The 21,823-nt window shown below is 39.2% G+C and overlaps 1 protein-coding gene and 1 non-coding gene across 4 annotated transcripts in view; both read right to left on the minus strand.

Moving 5' to 3' along the window:
* LOC148081772 (partitioning defective 3 homolog) overlaps positions 1 to 21,823 on the minus strand; it is a 367,916-nt gene that overhangs the window by 285,071 nt on the left and 61,022 nt on the right. The window lies entirely within an intron of this gene.
* Positions 19,129 to 19,200, minus strand: trnaw-cca (transfer RNA tryptophan (anticodon CCA)). Its single transcript has one exon. It is a non-coding gene; the product is annotated as a tRNA-Trp (tRNA).

The following is a 21,823-nucleotide window of genomic DNA, read 5'->3' on the forward strand; positions in this document are numbered from 1 at the left end:
ACCGGGGCCTTTGAGACAACCACCGACAGCTCACGCTTTAAGGGGGAGGAAATGGAAAGAAAAATGTATTTTTTTTGTGATCGCCAAAAAGATCCTATATTCGTGGGTGTTTTTCTAGAACAACAAAGAACTATACAAAAAAACCTTCCTTGTGAATGGATTAAAATGTTTGGATCGTGTGCAGCCAACGGTACAGTCGACATCTTACGCTAAAATATCACTTTCATCTGAGTTTATAGACTTGTCAAAAAGGACTTTAACGGTGTGCATCTGTGCATACGTACAGCGCAACCCTCGCCCTCATACATCTTTACGAGCCCGTTCACACCTGTTCCTACTTGTGCGAGTCTCTCCTCCTCTCCATAGATCACGACTCGCTTTGTTGGTCCGGCCACCCTACTGGGATCGGCGTTTGTAAGGAATCCTATTATATGAGAGACCTGCTTCCATCTGGATCCACCACCGACAGCCCATTCATCAGCCACGCTGTCTTCCATCAGACACATACATGCTCACCCAGGGCCCTTTTATTGAGGAGCTGGACCATCAAATATCCCATAATAATAAAACAGACACCCACCGAGAGCGGGAGATGAAATGGCCCAAAAAAAAAAAAAAGTCGATGGGAAAAAAAAGAAAAAGAAAAGTTTTATTAAGGAAAGAAAAAGGGTGTTGTGTCTTGTGTGTGTGTGTGTGTGTGCGGTGTGTGTGAGAGACCTATGAGACCAGCTCGTGATCGACTGCTTCAAACACACTGATGACACACAACGGTGAGAGTGTATGAAATATTCCACCAGGGGAGCGAACGACAAAATCATTGGTCAGCAGCACGAAGAGAGAAGGTAAAGCTCGAAATATCTGTTTATATTCCCATGAAACTATTTGTTATTCATCTGAATTTGATCTGAGACTTCATTCAAATGCCACTTTTTCTAAAGATTATAAAATAATCTAATATAACCATACCTTTAAATGATGTAAGCACTGTTTTGACGTATTTTATTTATTGTATTTTAGTTTCGATCGTTTTCTCATTTTATTTTATGTATCACGGTGGTTTTTAATGTTGCTAAAATGAAGGTTATTCAGTTTAAAAAATACATTAATGTAGACTTTTCTTCACTCAGTCCACTTGTTAGGTATCTTAACTCAGGCTTTAGCTAATCTTAGCACCGATGTCATTCTAGTTAGCTTCTCTAAACCTTCAAATACGTTTCTAAAACACCTCGAAATACATAAATAAGTAGTAATTGGAGTTCCTTTAAGTAGCAGTGCAAGTCTATGCTCATGTAAAAAAAAGTTATGTATGTTTAGTTAAACATGTTAAATACAGAGTCCACGTTTTTGGGGGAAGACAAGATGGAGTAAAACTAGCAGCTATTTCTTGTTTTTCTATGCCGTCCTGTGTGTTCCTAAATATTCGTAAGTTGTTGTGCGAGTTACGAAAACATTATTTTAGTTCCTCACGTTACAAGAGGGAAACCATTGCTTTCACCACTTAGTAAGGTGAAGGAGGCGACTTCAGTTGTAGTTTGTGGTTCACATAAAAGCTTTTAAGGGGCCACGTGAGATTTGAAAAGGTCAGAGTACATGTCCCTCAACAGTAGCATACCTAAAAGTAAAATAAATATGTATTAATAGAGAGCATTGTGGGACGCAAAGTGGGGTTGGTTTTTCCCTTAGATTGCAGGTTCCAGCATGAGGCGACCTTCTTCTTTGTGGAGTTTGTGTTTGCATCAGTTTACTCGGGGTGTTCCAGGTTCCTCTCAAAGTCATCAGTTTGATCAAAACTGTCACCAGCCCGCAGGAACCCCATTGAGGCAAAGGTAATGGTAGAAAATGAATGGGTAAGAATTTCCAAAAAAAGAAAATTGCTAGATGAAATCTACCAAGTATTTCCTGCAGATGCTATTTGGGATCGTCTCACATCTCAATAGGGAAATATCCACAAGACTAAGAGACACTATTTTTTTAAACTTTCATCTTAGCCCCATCTACAAAACAAACCCACCAATACATGGTACCCCCCGCATCCCACCACCCCCAAAAAACCTTTAACTTAAAATACAAAAACAAACATTTAAAGGTTTTTGCAAGAAATACACAATTTGCCCCATAAAAGTATTTACTTCTTGTCTTATATTTTGACCAAACAGACCTGAATTTGAACTGCATATCTGAACATGGTATCCTGCTGAGTGACGACTCCACCGCACTACAACAAATGGAAATGCTTGTAGGATAACTTTGAAAAAAAGAAAAAAGGAGTTCATTGTAAATGGGAAATTATGCTAATTTCCAGGATGTCTTCGGGGTGTTTGTGGGGTGTTTTCGGGAGGGCAAGCTGTGCAATAGATAAGGTTTCAGAAAAGACGGGTTCCCTGAGCTCTCCAAGCCCCTCAAGACACCCAGGGAGAAGGCGAGCGGGGGAGGGAGGGAGACATAAAATCATTGCTTTTGTGCATGTTGACTTTCATCTGCCTTTCTCTGTTTAGCCAGGAAAGTTAAGTTTGATCCTTTTAGAAAGTCTCTGCGGTGAAAGTGAGAAATCGCAGAGAAGCAAATCCAGTTTTTTTGTTGAGACGATGTTCTTCATTGCGTATGAACCCACTCGCGAAAAAATGCACGGAGGATGTAAACACAAAATTCAGCGAGCACACAATTAGATCAGCAAATCATTTATATTTAAAAATGCAGCCCTCGTGTGTTCCCGCGGTTATGGCGGCAGAATGATGAGGTTTGATAAGGACATGGTGACCCCAAAAAAAAACAAAAAACAACCATCACACTCGGAAACTGATGCCGAATGATGGCGGAACCAACATTTTTACCAAAAAAGCTCCTGACCATCCCTATTACAAAAAATAATAATCTCCTTTTTTTTTCTGAATTCAATCTGGAATCACTGGTCGCACAATCAGCGTGGAGGCACGTTACCAATCCAGTGGGGAGCAATCTCACAGCATTTCCGAGCACCATCTCCTCCAGCTATGGTTTAAAAAAAGCGCTTTCCACAGAGGAGCTGAGCTCATTTTGAACACATAATTGTCATCCTCTTCCCCTGCAGCCTCATTACGCTACAATCTGATTACAGGGAGGAAAAAACAGAGGAAGTGGATGAAAAATACCCGACACCGTCGCGAGTTGGACGCGGGTTCAACCTCCTACACTCTCGCTTGGAATGACTTTGACTCACCGAGGGGAAGGAGTGCATTCACACAACTCTAGGAAAATATACTTTATGCTTATTGGAGGTAGAATTGCCTGCCATCATTTATTAAGGTGGCGATAAATGAAGCATACATTCTCATTCAGAGTTTGTAATGCCACCGAAGCTGGTACCTCGAAGGATGCTAACAAGGTGGCGACTGAAGTCGGACTGTTTTTTTTTTTGTTTTTTTTTCCTGTGTATGACAGAAGCGGAATGAGAGCGTTTCGACTCAGTTCCTGTGCGGTACGATCGGGTCCCCTGCTCCCAATGAGCGGGGTTTCATTGGCCTCCATTACTAGGTCGGGCTACGTGTGGCGGCGGCTCGGCGCGTTTGACTAGGCAATAAGCCAAGTGTCAATGTCACTTTCGTCAGGGAAAGACCTCTCTCTCTCTCTTTCTCTCTCTCCCTCTCTCTCTCGCTCTCTCTCTCTCTCCCTTCCTTGTCTTTTGTCTCACCTTCAAGGACGACTGTGGTGGAACCTCGGTGTAGGTGAGGGCACACTTGTAATTGTAGCCATGTCTACGTCACTCGTATTTTCACGTCAAACATGACATCAAATGTCACCATTAACAATCACCGTTGAAATCGCCTTTGTATACTTATATTTACATGTCTTTTTTGATGTATTTTGAGGATTATATGGTTATTTTAATGGTATATGGTGGTCCCAGTTTTTTGGGGGCTTTTGTTTTTCATACATAGTACTGTGTTTTTAAATATGTTCCTGACTGACAAGGCTACAATGTGATGCAATGTACATTTTTGAGAGAATAATATTTGTGTGACAATGTGTAAAAACGTCAATGACAGTTCAGGAAAGTTTTAAAGAGTGCAAGGAGGACTTCTATATGTAGTTCAACAGTAACTATTGTTACTACTAGTAAAAATTCAATGTCACTATTTAACAGATTTAATTTATTGAAGAGACTTTTCACAACTTTAGCTTTTTTTTTTACAGTACTATGTTCTTCTTGATATTCCTAGTTTTCTTCCTTTTGTTCCTTTTGTAATCCATTCCTAAATAAGACTTTCAGCAGATGTACTTGAACACATCTTCATCCAATAATAATGACACGACATGATCTATTTTATTAGTTCACTCAAATGACTGAGTTTCTATTGAATGTAATTCATAGAAAACTTGTATTAAAAGTTAATTTTGGACATGGAAAATTATTTGGCGATCCCAGATTTGATCATCTCTAGAACATCTCTCTTCAAGCTGGATCCACTAGAGACTCGATCTGCTGGACCTTCATGCGGAAGGTCTCAGTTGAAGCCACCCGTCTTCATGGTTGAGGAAACAAATTGAAATTTTCAAACTGGAAAAGTCAACCGTAGCCCCCCTGACTTTCAAAATCGTCCTTGAAAAATCAACTCAATCTGTACCGCGACGCGAATCATCGGCAGGATGGAATCGAAAACCACATCTCAACATGAAAACATTAGATATGGAATTCACCGTCATCCGTGGGAGCCGAGACTCTTGTGTGCACGTTTAAGAATGTTTATGAGTGTTGTGATCATCTTGAATGGATTCGCATTATGACATCCATGTGGAATTTGATTTGAAAGAGCAGCGGAGCAGAAGTGCCACGCTCCCTCCAGGGGTTTCTTTAATTCACTGGAGTAAATCCATTACACAAGGAGACGTACACACAGAGGACCTCATCGCTAAGCAGCTTAGATTTGTAAACACGTCGTCATCTCTCAGCCTCGACGTTTCAACTGAAATACACTCCATTTTCTTGATTTCTTATTTACATCCAGAACCAAACAAAACATCAGATCTGAAATGAATAAATATAGACCAGGGATCTATGATTTTTTTTTTTTTTTTTAACAAAAAAATATATGTTAAATATGCAGTGTTGCCCTTTTTGCCACCAAAACTTTTGTTGACCTGTGAAAGAAAGTGTAAACATACGTGAGCAATTATTAATTGTATTGTGTTTAAAAGTAAAATAATCACAATAGCACTATTTGTCCCTGTTGAGTCACCCAAACTTTATATAACTTTACTCAACTTTATTAATATCCAAACAAAACAAAACCTAAAAATCGAAGTATAAAAAAACCTGTAATTTATGTTACTCGTTTTTTTCTTTTTTCCAGAATCAACATTGTTGTCCTGTGTTAAAATAAAGAAATATTCACACGACTCAAACATTTTTTCTATAACATCCAGACATATTGGAACAAATGAATCAAATTATTAAAAAAATATATGTGATTTATGCTGAATTTTCCTTTAATACACATATAAAAAAGTTTTTAAAAAAGTTTCTCTTTGCGCCACTAATGCTACTAAAACATCATTTTCATTCATATTAAAACAAATATAACTAAAAGGTTAAACATAGACTCATAATTATAATATAATAATAAATATGAATAAAGTAATACATAATAAAGTTCTACCTAACCTAAATGAGTTTTTTTTTGTATTTCTTCAAAGAAGAAATCACTTTAACCCTTAATCCCCCTTTAGTTTAACCAAAGTGGTTTTTTTGTGCACCTCTAGCAAGAACAATACATCAGAAAGTCGATTATGCTCCATGCATAGCTTAGCAAGTGAACCTCCCGCCCCTTTCTGAGTGTAGTTACACACATTAAACATCCCTCAACCTTTCAGTTGCGCCGACATAAGAAGTTTTGATTACTGCGCTCTATTAAAGTTAGAAAAGTTAACACCCACAGGGGCCCGAATCCACATACAACCGACGTAAACCCCGGTAACTCCACTTGATTATCGCCGTCGTGGGCCAAGGATATAAAAAGATAATTTCAAAATAATAACACAGTTGGAAATGACTCCCCCTAAAAGGCACTAAACATTTATTGGTAGGGCTAAGCGTGTGGTATGAGTGATAGCACCTGGAGTGTTGTTGTCCAGCTGCTTTTACTGTGGTCAAGTTTTCCAACGCCGAGCTCATAAACTCACTCGATATCAAGCGTTGTATTTTATCTTTTTTTTTTGTTTGTGACGCGCTGTGACTTGAGTACGAGCAGGAGCGACTCAATGTCAATGTTCACGGAGGCCTATTGTCGGGGGCGACTGCTGTTATTGCCGTTCGGCTCCGTTAATATGACAAGCGATGCCGAGAAGCTCAACCTTTTCATTGAGCAAAAAAAAAAAGAAAAAAAAAGCGCCTCTTAAATAAACGAGCCGCTGGGATAATTTAAGCACTTTCCCTTTTATTTGGTTCCATCCCCTCTCATCATCGGTCCTTGTCCGGCTCCATTAGAGCATTTTCATATTTGAGAATAACAATATCTCGCTGGCTCGCTGCACCGCGATAGAGCCAATCAATCTGTGGCTCGTCGCTCCGTAGGTGGACTGATCGCCCGACGTTACTCTCGAGTCAATTACCTTCGCCGAGAGAGGCAGACGCGAAGATGACAATGGATGCTGATGAATGCCACACCGGGCTCAATTTAAGCGAGCCCCCAGGCGCCATCCCCCCGAAACTGGCAGTAAGACAATTGGGGCATCTAATAGGTATTTATACGAGCTCCCACTTCTGTGAGAAGCCATTTGTTAAAAGAGAGGGGTTACTGTTGGAATGGACTATTTATCTAAAGAGATATTTTGCATAAGACATTACGCCAGGAGCGAGAGCAGTGGGTGCGATGTGTGTTTGTGTATTGTTTTGCGGTTGTGTAGCCTCATTGGTTTATTAACGCACCGGCAGATAAAAAGTTCCAAAGTGGATTTGGTCTTGTTTATCTTTTCTTTAGCTCGGGATTGTACGTCATTTGTACATGATTAAAGGGTAGATGGGAAAAAAAAGGGTGGTAGATAAAAGGAACAGAAGACACACTTTCGTGTTAATGAACGGATGAAAGAGTAAGAACTTTAAAGTCGCGGTTATTAAACTAGATCACAAGAAGGAAAGGCCTGGATATCGACATTTACGGTTCTTTAGAGGCACCGACTAAAATGCTCTGGTTAGTTGATTTCAGTACTCACAGGTTAACCAGCTGGTTTTCACATCTTCAACGTTGATGCGATTGTCTGTTGAAGGACAAATGTAATCTCTAATATATAGATCCCGACAAAACCCACCAAGGGTTGAGGCATCTTGTGATTTATCGATCTACGATCATGTGCATCTGTGTTGTGATTGGGCGATGCAGTTCATTTTAGTGAATTGGTTCATTTACATAAGTAGTTCATGATTGTAACTATAGTTTAGCCATTAGGTGACACCATTAAACATTGCAGCTATAACATTTGGAACTTAAAATGAGACTAAAATTATTCTTTTTTTAAAGTTACAGTTTTTGTAGGAAATAAAAAAAGCAAAATTCAACTTATTTGCAATTTTGCTGCAAATATTTATATTATATTGATAGACAGACTTAATTGATCCCTCTGGAGGTCTAATGTTTCTACATATATATATACATATACTGAAAATTATTATGTTATTCATTTCACGGTAAGGAAATGGCTTAGATTGGAAATTTAGCAAAGCTAAAAAAATTAAACTCATTAAACATGATAAACATTAAAATGATATTTACTAGATAAAATGAATATCATTTTATTTTTGATTTAAATTATCAAAACACAGGAGACACTTTAACGAACTACACAAAGGAAGTAGAGTACAGGTCATAAATAACAGAAACACCATGTGCTATATCCAAACAAGGCTGTACAAAAACTCTCATAGAAAGACCGAGATTCGAAAGAACAATGAACAATTTTAACTAAGAATGTTAGCCAGTAAAGGAATTAGACAAAGACACTTCTCAACTAGAAAACTGCAATCTTGTGCATGCATCCATTATACATACGTCTGTACTTTAGTTAATAAAAACAAAGAGGAGTGCTGGTACCCCCTAGCTAGAATAAAACAACGTAACTTCATAACCTAAAGAAACGTCTGTTCCAACTCATTTTAAAGATTCGTACAAATGAACGATTGACTATTTAATGAAACATCACTTTTATACTTTTCAAGACTGGAAAAAAAAAGTCCATATAGTACTTTTGGGATGGACTTTTTTTTTGCCATTACAGTTTACCTTGAGAAACTGTGTGGACGGAGGAAAATTATTTCTTATGCAATAAGTAAGTAAGTAAGTACTATATAAGGACAAACTTCACACTAGATTTGACATAATAGTGTTGATTAAAAGTAAAAAGAGGATGGTAAGGCTAACGGTAACAAACATAGAAGATACATGCGTACGCATGCACATGTAAGTCTAAGCCTATCATTTTGTTTAAAGCTAATTCTAACATATGGCTCAGGCTTCTGGACTCCTCTCAGCATACAGAACAGTGCTTCTGGCTTATACGACGACGGAACATCTGCCAACGCGTTAATACGCACATAGCTTCCCCTCGACATGACTGAAGCATATAGAGACAAGTACTTCGTGGCAGCGATCATGCTCCCAAATAAATTAAGCTTGACATGATCTACGCGAGCTTAGATCTCAGCTTTCCTCCTACATCCAGTTAAATGGAACAATTTGATTCCATTTCTTTTCCGAGTACAATTTAAAAAAGCCCGTCTTGGTTTCACTTAACAGTTACACAAGGATATTCTGCTATTTATCTGGACTTCCATCTATCATGACAAAAGACTGGATTTGTATGGCTTTTATCAACAGACCTGGTTGATTCCTTTACACCAAAGGGATCAAACTCAATCACACGAGGGGCGGAAAACCTTAAGCAGGCGAGGTGATAAAGATTTAAAAAATGTAAAGTAAGTAAGAGTCGGATTGTAATGTTTTCTTTGTATTCTTGGTAGTTCCATTTAGCTTAACCATCTCTGCTTTTATACATCCTTTCAATGCCAGCTTAAAGTGAGACTTTAATAAGAGTTAAACTGTTTCTTATTCAAGTAAAAGAAAAACTTTCCACTTCGAACTGAACTGGAAGGCCATATGCATGTCCTTTATATGAGACTTAGATTGTATCATCTTGTTCTTCCTCTTTGTTCTTGTTCTTATTTTATTTTTATTTATTTTTTATGAATAATTGCTGTATTGCTGTGGCTAATTGGAAAAAACAATTTCCCGAAAAGGGACCTCCTGAGGGATCAATAAAGTTCTACCTAACCTAGCTTATACAAATACTTGGCTGTCTGTCCTTTGTTGATAAAAACAACAACAATAATTTAACCGGCCATATTCTTATACAAACAAAAAGTTTAAATAAGCTCAAACTTCATTCCAGGAGATCATGGTCCGGGGAAGAGAAATGGATCCAGCATGTGCGTGGGAAATCAAAAATGGCTAAATCATTAGCCGGATAGAGAAAAAAAAAAAATTAATGTGTTTTGCCAAAATACACAATGTTTCATGTCTGTGCGGGTTTGTAGAAAAACCACCTCTGGGAGTTAAACTGCTCATTTAAACACCTGGGCCCTATTCAGCCATGCCTTCGCCAAACAGCCGTGACGAGTCATCCGCACCGAGGCATCATGGGAAGCCTAAATTGAGCATGGCCGGGGGAAACTTTGTTGACACTTGTGTATGGAAAAAGTGGAAGAGCGACCGGACACTAAAATGAAAACACTAAAGCACTAAACTTTATTTATAAGCGGCGTCCGTACCGTGGTTATTCAAGAATGCTGTAACGCCGGTGAATTGCAAGAAATAAGTGCACGACTCAGGCTGAACATAACATTGAAAAAACAATGCATTCGATAAATCAGGAGCCGCTAATGAGAGGCCGAGACACATATTTCACGTGAAAGGTTCTCGGTCAGTGGAATAACAGGGTAAAGGGGGGAGGCTGAGACATTCCTAGAATTGAATACTCCCTCGATCAGGAAAATGGGGCGTTGATATTTTCTTAAGTGCACCTTTGGGATGCTTTTGGAAACCATACTTGATGTAAGATTTTATTTGCCTTGGAATGGAAGCTCCCCCATGGGTAACAACCCCCCCCCTCCTCCCATCTTCTATTAGCCAGATTAGCCCTCCAGACATGAACCACCAAGACACACACAAGCAAATGCTAAGTAGGTTATGATTCAATTCTTTGTCGTTGTCTGCACATAAAACACTGACAGAGGCAATAAAAAGGGGATTTCCTCTACTGCTCCCTTAAATCTGCGACGGCTGCTCAACTTAAAGCATGTTTGAAAATATCAGGACTGGCCTCAAATGAAGCCACTTATCGGACGTGCATTACAATTGTTCAACCGCTGTTTCTTTGTTATTTATTTTAAGTGTTTGCTGTCTTGTGTAGATCTCAGTGACCTTAATACAGGGGTGATGCTATCATGAAGTTAGCTCTTAAGGGGACATGTTTTTACCTACTTTTTCCTTCATTTGTTGATTAAAAAAATATTTAATATAAAGGGTATAAAAGGTGTTTTTTAAGCTTCCCCTTCTGGTCAGACTGAAAAAATGTTGTGGTTACGTGTCAACAGGAAAAGTTTCAAGCACCATCTCATTGACTTCCATAGTAAATACAAGTAAATGATGGTCAAATATCGCAAAATATTGCATCTCAGCGTCTTTACGAGAAAGTGACCAAACTGATGTTTTTAATTGGTGCGAGATGTTTGTGTTTGTTTTGGCTCACGATGTTTTGATACACCGTTGATATGATCAACATGTAGAGGACCATTATATAAATGCTGATGACAAACACATGACATTCCCTTTGGAAAAGAAACATCTTATTGAATTTAAAGAGAAACAGAAACTCTGAAGCTCTTCTCAAATAAGCATCATCTGTTGTTTTTTTACACGTTTAACGAAGTCAATATGAAATATGAAGACGCATTAAATATGAAATTAAATCTAAATCAACATTGATTGATTAGCAAACAGCTAACATATGTTGTGTAACTAGGAATATAACAGCAAATTAACAGAAAAATTAACAAAAAACGTTCAAACACACCTAAATATAAACTCAAATTCGGTCAATTTGTTTTAAGTAAAGTATTTTGACATCTTTTTTTCCGTCTACTGTTGTGATTAATATTAGGAAGCATTGTTATAGAAACCAGCATATTAAATACAAACTTCTATCACAATTTAATTTACAAATTAAACAATGAATTAATTTTAAAATAAATCTGAGTAAAAACCATTTTGTACGGTTACACCAGACATTGGCAAGTACCTGGATGTACAAATCATTTTTACAGATTAACAATTTGTTTTTATTGTCTGACAAAATAAATGGAAATCAAATTAATAAGGCTAAGGTTTGTCTGAGTATAAAATTACTTCAAAATAACCTATGATAAATAAATACAGTATATCATCATCATCTTAAACAACTTTAGCTGAATTTATAGTCTTTTTGTAAATATGTTCTTGAGACACCTAATTGGTTCATCCATGCAGCATGTCATTCTGCATTGTCTCAGAGAAATAGTTGTGTGAAAAAATCCACACTGTGCCACCGGTCCATTTATAAACTCAGGTGAATGCCCAGACGACGGTGATAGTCCTCATCCCACCATTACCTGACATTTTCCTCCATTGTTGCTCTTCAAATGGAGCTCTAAATAACTGCCGGCACAATGAGCCGGACGCTTAATGAATTCAATTAGTCAGTGTTGGAGCGATTAAGAGCTCTGAAAAGAAGCTTTGTCACATCTGGGTTAGTGCGGCACGTGCGAGCCAGAATCAATGAGTGTATCAGCGGGCCCTGGGCCACCACTCTTTTGCGCCATTTATCACCTGAACAAATAGACAACTTGTGTTGGAGTGCGTTTCATCTTGGTAGATGTCTGCATGAGGGCCGGAGCGTGAGCGCATCAGTGGCTCATTACCCGTCTTTGTGGAGAGACGCTGCACATTTGAAAAAAAAGGCTGTCATCTCCACGGCGGTCGCCGTTTCAAAGGCTTCGTCGACGCTTTCTCAATTAAGAGGAGCCTCTTTTTTTCCCTGAAGGATCCACTAAAGTCAAGGCACAAAGAGAAACAAGAGGAATAAAAGAGGATTTGTCGCTGTCGGGAGTTCAAAGACTTGTTTGTTTGGGTGTCCACCTTTTGGCGGGAAGCTGAGTAAAGAAAGTAGAAGCAAGTGAGATAAAAATCAACAAAACTGCTTGTATTTCATTCATTACTACAAGAAATCTGTTCACTGATAACTGTACCCTGACCCAGTGGTTCCAATAGAACTCAAAGGGATCCCCTCGGGGGGTGCACTCTAATATTATGGGATGGGGGTGCAAATGTTTGGGCGTATACATGAAGCTTCCTATATTAAAGTATAAGAGGAGTATGACATACATACTGTATATCACAACTTGGTTGTAAAAAAATATTTTAATTTAATAAGTTTTCTTATTTCAGTTTACTGCTATGGCATAATGTTGTACGTTGTTATATTTCAGTTTGTACTTGTTTAAAATCCTGTAAGATAAAGGTAAAGACTCTTAACGTTAATTTAAAATGTCTTATTTTCCTCTCGGTTAAGAAAAGTATGTCCAAGGGACCCAAAAAAAAAAAAGGTTTACTAAAAAAAAGTGTTGCTATCAATCTATTTTAACTACCTTTCAAAAGGACATTATCACGCCATAGAGTACATAAACTTACAGTGTATACTGTATAAAAAACATCCACACTTATGTACCAACACTTGACCTAACCAAGGGCCGTCAAGTAATTATACTCGGCCTTTAAATTCTATATACTTAAATCAGATTATTGCATGTGCTGGTTTCATCTTCTCGAGCACGACTCTCTCTTTATCTGACGTCCATCTGCTCATCTGCTGACATTTTGCGCACGAGTCGGAGACGCCGCTATCGACGGGTCTGCTCGATCGGGGGGGGAGAGAGATGAATCAATTCTCTGTGAGAGTCCATAAAGAGCAGACAGGAAGTGGACACTCAGTCTGGCCTGAGGGGTCCAAAACTGATCTTTCTGGTGGGCTTCCATCCCCTCTCTCTGCCCTCCACATAAACACTCTGCATCCTTGATTGCATCCGACTTGTCAGCGCCCGAGCTGGGCTCCTCGAGGGGGGCCCCGGCAAAGCGTGCAACACAACAGCCCAAACCCCAGGTTGTTGAGGGTTTTTTTTTTCCTACCGCCCCCATTCTACTCCAGGATAAATTTAATTTGGAGGAGCCAAAGGGTGATAAATCCAGAAGACATCGCACAGGGCAGAAGGAATGGGGTAATTTAATACCTCCCTTTTGCCCCTTCACCTCCACACTCATCTCCTCCCCTTCTTTCTGCCGTGTACCCCTCGCTCACTCCTCCGCACGCAACAGACAAAGAAAGCCTTTTTCTTTTCTTTTTTTTCCTCTTGCTGTTTCTTTTATCAGATAGATGACAGGTGGGAATGGGAAGAGAGGAGGACGAGCAACATGAGCGTCTGATCTGAGATAGATGCTCCTCTGAAATTCTGTACCAGCGTAGATTGACAGCAGGATACCTGACAGAGAAGACAAATGTCCCGCCAACGTTCATTCGTTTTGATAGTTTTCTCATCAGCTTCTTTAATTTCAAATGACCTTTTTCACTTCCTGTTATGATACTATCTTCATCTTCGTCTTGGGGAGAGAAAAAAAAAAGGATTATATTTTATTTTTATCGTAGTTTTTGGATGGATTATATTTCAATAAATGATGTATAAAACAAAATAACTTGATTTGTTTGTATGTACAATCAACATGTAAATAGTAAAAGCGTTCACTTTTGTGTTGCAATTAAACTTCCGGCCACTATGTGGCAGAAGTCATTACCTCCTACGAAGCTAAAGGAACAATAAAATCCATTGAAAACCTGGTGATGGCTGAGGACAAGAGGATACAGTCACCCCCCGGCAGTTTTTAAAGCTGATATTTGGACATGTTTTGGGTTTTTTTTCCAAGAGCAATTAAAGCAGTTAAAACTTCATCAAGAGTCATGCAGTCTGTAAATTCTGCGGCATCAGAGTCAAGTTCTCTTGCAATAGTATACAAATATTGTTGCTCCTACAGTATCGCAATACATCTCAAAATATATCGTGGCCGCTGCATCGTCATGAGTATCGTCTCACCACACACTTATCGTCATCTATTTTTGTTCTTCTTTGTCTTTTGGCAGAGGTCATTGACGAGGGGCGGCGGCTCGTACAACTGGGCCAAAAAAAAAATAGCTGCTTTTCCGATCAAATCCATGCCAGCTCCGTGGGTCGGTTCCAGGAGAGCGATATTTATTAACGGAGCAACAGCCATTAAAGTCCGTATGCCACACAAGACTCTTTTGTTTGACGCGCCCACCAGTGTACGGTTAAAAAAAAAAAAAAAAACTACATTTTATTTCAGGTCAATTTAATCAATAAAATAATGTCACGTTCAGGTTCCAAACATAACGTTAAGTGGTAACTGAGCGTTCTCAGTGTCACGGTGGTCCAGATCGTGGGGGCCTCTACTCACTCTGGGCACGCACAGATGTTTCGGTCTTTCTCAAAGGCCTTTATTGAATTAGTCAGTGACTCCAGTGAGCTGGAGGTTTTCACAGGTCAGTGCCCCGCACTACTGCCTCAAGCCATTAGACGCTTAGCCACCTGCAGCTGCTGTCTTGGTGTGTGCTGGTATGGTATGATTTTTGCCGTGGAAGTACACATTTTTTACAAAATTACGCCTAGAAAAAAAAGTTTTTTTGCACCACATTATAAGGGGGAACATCAATTAAAGGGTCTATATCCATACAGTATAGTGCAGTAAAGCACTAGTACTACTTCAGTCGTCCTAAAACAATTTGAATGCTGTGTACAACATAGTATTGGTTCTGAGCACAACCAGTATTTATACATAAGGTGCCCCAGATTAAAGGGCTGATTGCTGATTTTCTGTTTCTGAAAAACTAAATAATTTAAACCCTTGTGTTATCTCAGGGTCAAGATGACCCAGTGGCCCGAAAACAAAGTGTTTGTGTTATCCATTATGCTGCCTCTGTGTCAAGGGGAATGACCTCCACCACTGCATACGGTTCATCTTAATTGAGAGGCAGGACAAGGGATACCAAAAACCCATTTGTTTTCAGGCCACTGGGTCACCTTGACCCTGAAATAACACAAGAATTAAATGAATATTTTTGTTTTGCTTTGTTTATTTTCATAATTTTACTGTACCACTATCTTGGACCTTTACCTAACAAAAACAAACACAAACTCAACGTAAAAATTGTGATTGCGTTCTTTGCTAGCAAACGGACAGATAAAAACATTTTCTTTAAGGGAAGTAAGGCAGTCAAACAATTAAATTGTCCACCAAGACCCCAGGCTTGCGGCGCAATATCTTGAATTAACAGTGGGATCAAGTGACTTGGCCAGGGCCGTGTTGCCAGATTGGTGACTGGGCACCAATACTCCCCCCCGCTCCCCTGCAACGCTAATCAATTATTAACGCTAACAAACTTGAAGGGCAGAATCAACCAATATCTGGACCCCTTTATATAAAGAGCTGATAAATTATTCAGCAACAAGATGCCAACCTCATGTAGCGAAAGAGGGGGGACTGTTTGATGACATCATGTCCCTCGGAGTCATGCGGGCTTTTAAGAAGTGCATTTAGACAATTACTTAAAAATTAGGGAAACATGAGCCGTAATGCACTCCGACTCCTCATGATGGATCGTAAACCCAATGATGGAATGTTTAATCATGATGGTATTACTGCATCTTACTGCTATAAAGGCTTATCAAATCAAAAGATAAGTTAGAGTTGGTGTAAAACTTCCACTTTTATTTGGTCTGGTGAGTTAAGTATGTTGAGTTAAATCACAAAAGACATGTTTTAATTTTAAAATTTATATCGGGAAACATAAAAGAAAAATAAGAACATTATAAACAGTTGAAATATAATACGCCTTCAAATATTATATATAATTGTCCTCAGATTCACTGAATCGCCGCATAAAAGGATAATTGAATCCGACTAGAAAGCCATGATTTTGTTGCCCTGAAGTGTATTTTTGTGAAACAAAATTCAAATATTATCTTATTTGGAGATCCTAGAATGCCGCACGGATAATTACAACCTCCAGTCCCCGCTTTAATAGTTGCACTTTAAGCGTATCAGTTTTCTCTTCTTGCAGAGAACATCCGCTCTGAATGCAGTCTCTGTTATCGATAATTATAGGCTCTCTGTCGGCAGCACTTATGAAAGAAAAAATGTCTTATCGCATAAGACAGCCATTTGATGACAAAAGCTTTAGCATTGAAAGAGATCCGCAAGTTTGTCATCATTAGTTATTTCGCCATTGTTCTTCTGAGAATTGTGGAGTGGAGACATTTTTGATGATCACGTACTGTATGTTGTGAAATATACATCAATCATTCAGTGTCAAAACATATTTGAATTGGGAGGCAAGTACTGAGGCAGTTAAAAACACAAAAGCCTTTTCTCCTCATGCATTCAAGCTTGAATCTACCATCATAAGTCTTCCTTAAACCACATCACTCATACTAAAAATCACTATAACATCCGCAAACCCCACAGACTCTACCAGGAAAACGATAAATTGGTCGTCTGATTGATCGAATGATTTTTCCATTAAAAATGTTAATAGGTAATGACTATTTCTCTTATCTTACGCCGTTATAAAATGTGTCTTAAAAAATGTTTAAGCCCTCCTCTGTTAAAGAAGACATGAAAATAGTATTTGCAAAAACCGATAGATTCTGTATGGATGTTACCAAGGTCTAACCATGCTAGCCATGACATTTCAAGAAAAACCTTCAAGCTAAACGCATCAAACATTTGAGTTATTTTAATAAGTTATTTTCTAGTTCTGTGATTATTTATCACTTTGCTATGTTTGTTTCTTGTGCATTTTTTACATACATTCTCATAACATTTGACAGTTATTTGACGTTCAGATGTGACCTGCTTATTTGTGATCTCCCCTTTTCTTTGGAAAACATATTTGGAATGAATTGAATTTTTATACTACACTTTTAATTTGATAAATTAATGGTGAATTTATTTTTATTTATTACTTTTGATTCATTTCCAGATTGCAAAAGTAAATATGTTCATAATATATATTGTAAATAAACACAATAAAAAATATAGGCAGAAATGTATGCATATACAATATTTTCCGCACTATTAGGCGCACCCGGATTATAAGGCGCACCTTCCATGAATGGCCTATTTCATAAATAGGGCGCACCGGATTATAAGGCGCATGTATGACATGTTGAACGCACGTGTATGACTGGTTGAAAGCGCGAGTGATTTTGCGCAAAAAAAAACATTTTTGAGTGTACAACAACCAAGACACACTCGCTCAAACCGATGGCAGTAATCTTACTCCATAGACCTCCGCCATCATGTGACGTGCGTCGTTAATCCCACCCCGTGATGAGGCAATGACATAATCCCGACCAAGGCGTGTCTGCTCAGTCGGCGCAGAGTCATGAAAGTGTTTGTAAACAAGTCAGCCACCAGGTAATGTTCATATATTAGGCGCTCCGGATTATAAGGCGTACTGTCGTTTTTTGAGAAATTGAAAGGCTTTGAAGTGCGCCTTGCGGAAAATACAGTATAAACATAAAGATGGCGGAATGAGAATATAGAACTCACATTTGAAGGGAGTGAATTAAACATATTAGTGCATTTAATTTATAATGTTTGTAGTACAGATGAGTGTGAATACATGATAATAATATTAATAAACAAAAATGAAGATTTGGATTTTATGTTTTCAACATTTGTGTGTCCTCCTCAAGTAATATTAACACACCATGCATCCATGTTTCTAGATTTCAAAGACCTCACCTATATTTTCTTTGGTTAGTAATCTTGTGCACTACCCTCACGTACTCTTCCGACTGCCTAACAGATAAGGACACGTCACATTATGTGCTATCTCTAGATAGAAAGAAAGACAATGCAGCTTCTTCATCATATACGTTTACCACATCGTATCTGACTGATAAAGATTCCTGACTGGTTAGATTTTGTCCACCTAACAAAGGGAAAACCTTGAAGAAGCTTAACAACTTCATCTGTGGATTCTCTTGATATTGTAACAAAAAGCTAACGTGGTCATGATGACAACTGTCAGTGGCGAGAGACCACACATCCGGAAAAAAAAAAAAAAAAGTACCGGGCTCCTACAGGGCCCATCATGGGAAATCAAGCTCCCTTAGCTAATAAACAGTAATGATCTGCTTCCCGACATGTCTCGGAGACTAACTTCGTGTCGGCGTGGTGATGAGGACAAAACAGTGGAGCCAGCAGAAAGAAGCTGCGCCTGGGGTGGCCGGTAATTACTGTTAATTGGTTTAACATGGGGATGGAGGGATGAAGGATGAGATAGAGGGGTGATACGAAGGATGGAGTTCTCCCCTCAAAGCCCCCCGCTCCACGGCTCGTTTGATGTGATAGGGTGTTATCGCGGCTTTCTATCGGTCGCGGGAGCTAATGTAGAAGAATGGCGGCGAGGAGATTAGTAATGCACGACAGTGTGTTGCACGAGGACGGTAAACCAGCTCCGATACAACTTTAATAATGCAGGCCGAATAAACATCATCTATGAAACATGGAAGCACGGAACATACAGGAAGATACCGCAACAAAAATGGAAACAATAAAAGAGTAAACAACAGCGTCTGACACACACACACAAACAGATTAAAGCCTTCGGGGAGCAGCTCATCCAGATAAGACAGGCGGTTCTGAGGGCCGTTTATGGCTATTTGATGCATAATGAGTCTCCTATCAGTGGTTGTGTGGGCGCAGAGATGAGGTGTGGAGCAATAGTCAGCTTATACGCCCCAACCAAAACCTCATAAATAATCTCCGGCACCGAGATGTGCAGGCGACGAAATCGTTCTGTTGTTTCTTTTTACTGAAATAAACTCGTGTATAGATGAGCAAAATGATGTAACTTTAGCACAAGTCAATCTCAACTTTTACCTTCTCGTCTGAGAAATTTTTGCACCACGACTAGAGCTATTAGAGTAGAAGATCTTGACCCCGACGTGATTTGAACACGCAACCTTCTGATCTGGAGTCAGATGCGCTACCGTCGCGTCACGAGGTCCAAGCACGCCAACAGCTTGCTGACAGAAGTGAGAAAACAAGCAGGTGTGGACGTGGCTGGACTCCAATATCCTCGCAAGCTTTATTTAGCGTCCAAATTCAGCGTTGAAAATTGTACTCGCAAGCAACGGAAAATATGTGGGAAATAAAAGTTGAAAAACAAAGTGACTTCGAGCAAAAAATAACACATTTATAGTTTTTCTTTTTAAAGAAAATCACTTAAATGCTTAACTCAATTGTCCTCAGTTCAGTCCATCCTTGCAACAATTTCCACAAAATGACTCGCTTCCTTCATTTCTAGCAAAACAAAAAATCCCAAATCTTGTATAAAATGAATAAACAAAACTTAATTCATCATTTAAAAATTTAGTTAGATATGAACAAAAAGGAATCGATCTACATATCTTAACAAGAAAGAGTTGTCTCGCCTGCAGTTGATTCAGAACTCTGCAGCGAGAATTCTGACCCGCTCTAGTAGAAGAACTCACATTTCTCCGATCCTTAAAACTCTTCACTGGCTGCCAGTTTCTTTATCACAGACAAATCTAAAGTTCAAATGCAGGTAAATACTTAAATAGTTAGTATGAAGTGCAGTTTCATTATGTTGTCAGTCAGGTTTTTTTTAAACACACAGAAGTTCATTGTAAGTATTATCCCTTGATTTGTGCCAGGAATGCAAAAATAAAATTTTAACAGGTGAATGCAAAAGCAAAATAAACAAAAAACAGCCTTTAAATCAGTTGTTTGATTATAAATACCTTTTGCAGGACATTCTATCGACTCCAGATGCATGTTCAAATCTCCTCATGTTCATGATGCGTTTTTGCAAATGTACAACATACACTATAGCCACGTGATAACTATTCGAGCCTAAAAAACACACTTCCGATGCCATTATAGTACTGGATAAAAATCCGTAGGAAAGCTATATAATTTTCAAATAGCTGGAAATGACAGCACAACTTACTCCAAGTAACTTTGATTTCTGGTCATCACGAAGACGGGACCCCCGTCTACTTCGTTTTACGGCAACTCGCCCAATCACCCATAAAATCTACCGTCACGCAACCGAGAACAAGCCCTTATCCCTGCCACGGCTATAAAATACTCTTGTCCCGCTGAGAGGAAGCTACTTCTACTGAGAGACTCAATTTAGCTGCTGTACTTGTCTGAGAACAAAAAAAAAGTGAAATAAGAAGTTTTCTTGGTAACAATTTCATCTGGGAAATGGAGCACAATCAAGATGAGCGGCATTGAAATGAACGGCAGTAAAACACGACGCCGGGCTGATCAGTAAATACGTCCGTTGTAAAAGAGAATTTGGATCAGAAAGAGAGCGACACACACACAACCACCACTGACAACATCCTGCCTATAGAATCCCACTCCGAGGATTCTTGGCATCATCCTCGCACTCGCATCTAAAACTTTCACGCTCGGAATGTACAACTTCAGATCAGACGTCTTTTGAGGAGTTTATTCCAAGTTATACACACAGATTCCTCTCACTCTTTTCCCATCTATTGACAATCCCCTTACGCTCATCTCTAAAGCCTTTGCAGCACAATGCAGGTTTGAGCCTGGGATGAGGCGGCGCAGATGACGAGTTGCTCGAGTTCATCAGTCGTATAAGCCTGGAAGTTAGCCGGCGAGTAAGCTCCCGATGCTGCGTCGGTCGTGCCGATGAGCCGTTCTTCAAAGATGTGTATGATGGGAGTCAAGAGGTAGAAGGTTTGGGGTTTAAGAGAGTGCTATAGTTGTCGAGAAGTCTTTCACATCCAGTGACGGTTGAGCTGCAGCGGGAGGGAGAATCCTTCTCGCTGCTGGCAGGATGAGTCGACGTTAAAACCCCTATGTGTGATTCACCATCCGTCTGTGTAATATAAATGAGCAGCGCTGGTTCAACGGCCGTGGCAATGCGGAATCTGAGGTCGCTTAACTTGGGCGAAGGAGTAGCAGAAACATTAAGACTAGTACTTTCTTTTTTTTGCCCTCTACTGTTGCCCTACATGAATTTTATATATACAATTCAATAATTGTTCATCATTGATATGAATTATCTTAATGAGGCAACAGGTGTTAGTAGTGTGTTGAAACACGGCATATTAATTGAAAGAAGATAAAAGAGCAAAGCTGTAAAGACTTAATACTCACATACTTGCGTAGTAAAACTTAGTATTTTTAGTGCATTAGTGCGTCTTAATTCTAAGTATGCAAAATGTAATGCGCCATGCACACTAAATTGGTGTACTAAAACGCCCACAAAACTGAGTATAGATCGATGGACACTTTCTACCCTAAATGACAGCGATAATTTTGACCTGCTCTAGTAGAAGAACTCACATTTATCTGATCTCTTCACTGGCTGCCAGTTTCTTTCAGGATCAACTTTAAAATTCTGGTTCTTACTTTCAGATCTATTCATGGTCAGACCTTCCATCAGTGATCTGATCCAGCCTTACACCCCAGCTCTGGCTCTGAGGTCTGTGGATCAGAATCTACTGATGGTTCCTGAACATGCTTCTGGACCAGAGGAGAGAAATCTTTCTGGGCTGTTGCTCCTAAGCTTTGAAACGATCTTCCTCTCCCTCTGTGTTTGATGATCTACTGACTCCTTCAAGAAT

This window comes from Callionymus lyra, chromosome 4, assembly GCF_982586985.1.
Source record: "Callionymus lyra chromosome 4, fCalLyr1.hap1.1, whole genome shotgun sequence".
Taxonomy (NCBI): domain Eukaryota; kingdom Metazoa; phylum Chordata; class Actinopteri; order Syngnathiformes; family Callionymidae; genus Callionymus; species Callionymus lyra.